Raw genomic sequence first — 3,930 nt, forward strand, 5'->3', positions numbered from 1 at the left:
TGTTGGCAAGGATGTAAGAAGCACAATTTATAAGGCATACCAATATTTTCTAAACATTACAGCCCACACCAACAATTTTACCCAATCTGACTTGAGCTTACAACACCCAAACACTTTCCCCGTCAAAATGACTTCATCAACCCAGTACCTTGTGCATGCCCATCTGAACGGGGAGACCTACTCTCATGAAATAGCCGGTTTTGTGATGAGAAACACTCAGGTTGTACCATTGTTGTTAAGCAAAAGAGCAACATTTTCGTACTTCATTCAGCGACTATACTCTAAGATTGCAATGGGTCCTATTGCAAGTGTTTTTTACCAATGTCCCCATTTCAATGAAGACAACACCGTCAAGTTTTACGAGATGGAGATTGCCACTAACGAAGACCTCCAAGATATGTTTACCACCCACGAATACTCTGGGTTGGAATCCATCGAGCTGTACGTTACTCTACAGGTTGAGACACAAGAAACTAATGTTGTCCAGTCACAAGTTATTGACCCACCAGTCAACGAGCAAGACGAGGTTGACGTCATAGACGAGGAAGAAGACGATCTGGAAACTGAATTTGATGACATGGTCAACGAGGAATCCGACGACGATCAGCAAACGTTGGTGCCTCCAGCTCATGCGTACGCACCTCCAGCACATATGAGTAACTTGAACCTGCAAGGTGACGAACCATCATCTGACATCTTCTTCACACCCTACATCCAAAATGACGAAGAATTAAAGGAAGGAGACAAGTTTCCTTCTAAGGAGGCTTGTCTGAGAAGAATTAAAAAATGGCACATGGCGAACAATGTTGATTTTGACGTAGATCGTTCAAACCTGGAACGGTATGTAGTCACTTGTAAAAATCCAGAGTGTGGGTTTAGACTTTTGGCTTCTTATAGGAAGAGAAGTAATGCATGGAAAATAGGGTCGATTACGCAGAAACACACGTGTGTCAACCCTAACAATTCCCAGGATCATACAAAACTCAGTGCCGATCTCATATGTCAGGAGATCTTGCCTCTCATAAGCTCTGATCCGTCTCTGAAGGTTAAAAATATAATATCACACATTGTTACAACCTTCAACTACACTCCATCTTACAGAAAGGCGTGGGTTGCAAAAACAAAGGCAATTGAGACAGTCTACGGCAACTGGGAGGAGTCATACAAAATACTTCCCCGATACCTCAATGCGCTACATAGTTACGCACCTGGCACTGTTACTATTCTAGAGACATTGCCCGCACATGCCCCAGATGGAAACCCTGTCCAAGGAAACGGAATATTCCATCGGCTTTTTTGGGCGTTCAAACCTTGTGTACGAGGATTTGCACACTGTAAACCCATACTTCAAATTGATGGGACTTGGTTATACGGCAAATACAAAGGCACCATGCTCATGGCGGTTGCACAAGACGGGAACAACAACATATTTCCAGTGGCGTTTGCAATCGTCGAAGGTGAAACTGCAGCGGCTTGGAGTTTCTTTCTAAGGAACCTCCGAGAACATGTTGCTCCTCAGCCTGACATCTGTTTAATCTCTGATAGGCACGCTTCCATAGAGAGTGCTTATAATAATCCAGCAAACGGATGGCATGACCCCCCTTCAAAACACGTCTATTGTATTCGCCACATCGCCCAGAACTTCATGCGGGAGATCAAGGACAGACATCTAAGAAAGGCCCTGGTCAATGCTGGTTATGCATTGACCCAACCCACATTCCAGCATTATCGGAGTGAGATTGTAATGACAAATCCAGAGGCAGGTAGTTGGGTAGATAATCTTTCCAGGGAGAAATGGACAAGGGCTTACGACAAAGGCGTGCGATGGGGCCATATGACAACCAATCTCGTGGAATCCATGAATGGCGTTTTCAAAGGCATTCGTAACCTTCCAATCACAGCACTGGTGGAGGCCACATACTTTAGGATGGCTTCACTGTTCTCAACAAGAGGCAGGAGATGGGGTGATGTTAGGCAATCTGGCCAACTTTTAAGTGATAGCTGCATGAAATTTATGCAACAACAATCGGCAAAAGCAAACACTCACCAAGTAACTTCTTTCGACCGATTCAGTCGCACGTTCAGTGTGCGCGAGACAATTGACCACAATGAGGGATTGCCAAGACAACAATATAGGGTTCTTCTTGACGAAGATTGGTGCGACTGTGGAAGGTTTCAAGCTTTTCGTATGCCTTGCTCGCACGTCATAGCTGCATGTGCGTATGTCCACCGCGACGCTATATCACTACTGTCTCCGATTTACAAGACTCAGACATTGCTTAGAGTTTACAGTGTTGCGTTTCCTGTGGTGGCCAAGGAGGATTACTGGCCTGACTATGAAGGAGAGGTAGTTTGGCACAACGACGCAATGCGGCGAAAGAAAAAAGGGCGTCCCAATAGTACACGGATTAGAACCGAAATGGACGTCCACGACAAAATGGAACGAAAATGCAGCATTTGTCGTCAGGTGGGGCACAATATAAAAAGATGCCCTAATCGTGGCTCGGGCTCGTCGCAAGTTTAGTATAATCTGTATTTTTTTTAAAGCATTGTATCAGTTTTGCTTACCACCTCTTGTAACCTTGCCTCCGTCTTTCATCAATAAATTGTGCTTTAGTGAATAACCGAAATTGCCAAGGCAAACATTATTCAAACATATTCTTCTGTTTTTCCAAAATCGATTTATCAGACATTTTCCGGAATCGATTTATCAGACATATACCCGAACCGGTGCGCGAAAATACCCGAAACAGGTAAAATTTTAAAAAAAAAAAGGCACAACACATAGGAGCCAAATGAAATGGCGCCTATGTGTTGTTTTTGGAGTGCATGCGCCAATTGGATTGGCTACTTCCCTTTGCCCTAATTTTTTTAGGGTTTACGCCAAATGGATTGGCTAGTTAGGTATATATGCGCCAAATGGTTTGGCGCATTCACTTCCAGTCGGTCCCAAACCTAGACAGTTTGGTAAATAACCCGAAAACATGGTTTTTCTTGTATATTTTTTATTAAACATGGTTATTTTAATTTTTTTTTCTAGATTAGTAGTATGTGGACACCAACTGCTCAAATCACCTAACTGAAAACAAAAAATTACCTGTTGATTTTGACTTGGTGTAAAGACTAAAATCATATGTATTGATGATAAATATCTGAATGCTTTTAAATATGGAATTTGATCACATCATTCTGTTGGCCTAATGATTTTGAAGAAAACAGATTTATTTATATAAAGTATGAATATCATGACAAAAACAATATAAATTGTCATAAAACTTTTAAATATGTATTTTATTGTTAAATAAAAATATACTCATATTGAATTGTCAGATGTATTGTACTTAATAATATATAATTCAATTAGTAAATAAATTCATTTTCGAGGAATACATAAGTTTTATTAATACATATTATTAATAAGTTCGATTAATACATATTTTTAATATGAAAAAATCAACATATATAAAATAATAAAATTTATAAAGGGAAATGAGTGAAATGTAATTGACTAGAAATAATACTTATATTTATATTTAAATTATCTTATAATAAATTTTAGTTATTAACTATATAATTACCAAATTTTATATTTAAATATGTTTGAATGCTTTTTTTTTTTTTAAATTTCTTATTTATATGAAGAAATCCATAAACATATTTAAAAGGGATAACAATCACTTTTTAGTTGTATATAAATTATAGGTTTTTATAAAAATATAATCATGTTAAATTATGATATGTAATTAATTTAAGGGTTAAATATGTTAGGGGTCTTTATAAATATGACAATCTTCTTCAATTTTAGTTCCTACAAAAATTTTCTTTAAACAATGATTTTCGCAATATTTTCTGTCCTTATTACGTGACATACCACGTCAGTTAAGGTCAATATTAAAGAAAAAGTAACATATTATGGGGTTTTTAAACCCT

Source organism: Vicia villosa, unplaced genomic scaffold, assembly GCF_029867415.1.
Source record: "Vicia villosa cultivar HV-30 ecotype Madison, WI unplaced genomic scaffold, Vvil1.0 ctg.002689F_1_1, whole genome shotgun sequence".
Lineage (NCBI taxonomy): Eukaryota > Viridiplantae > Streptophyta > Magnoliopsida > Fabales > Fabaceae > Vicia > Vicia villosa.